Raw genomic sequence first — 551 nt, forward strand, 5'->3', positions numbered from 1 at the left:
GCCCCGGCCACAGCCGGCCTCACCAAAGGCAGCGGTAACCCCCCGGAGAGCTGGAAAGCAAAAGCTGAGTGACTCATCAAGGGCTAGTTGTTTTAGAGCGTGATGCTCTAGGCCAGCCACCTCCTCATTCTATGGATGGAGCCGGCTGGATGGGAGGATGAGGCGTGTGAGAAGGAATCTGCCCAGAACTTGCAGACCTGCCCTGCAAGTAAGCACAGTGTCCCACCATCTCCTGCCAAACAGAACTCCTGGTGTCCCAAGCCTGTGGCCTCCATTCCTGAGAAGTCAGCAAGGGAGATGCTCCCCCTGGCACTTGGCCACCAGGTTACAAGTGCCAGCAGGTGACAGGGCTTCGTTTAGATGATTCTTTACAGCATCCCCTCCCCAGGGCACCTTGGACTGGACCACCTCAGGGTGCAGAGAGAGGGTGGGGAGCCCTATGTGCAGGGCCCAGCCACGGCAAAGACTCTAAACAAGGTGCCAGGGCGGTGGTGAGCCCAGGCGTAGACCTCCCGGAGCCGCCTCAGTCCAAGGAGGACTGGAGCGCTGGG

Source organism: Lipotes vexillifer, unplaced genomic scaffold, assembly GCF_000442215.2.
Source record: "Lipotes vexillifer unplaced genomic scaffold, Lipotes_vexillifer_v1.1 scaffold252, whole genome shotgun sequence".
NCBI lineage: Eukaryota > Metazoa > Chordata > Mammalia > Artiodactyla > Lipotidae > Lipotes > Lipotes vexillifer.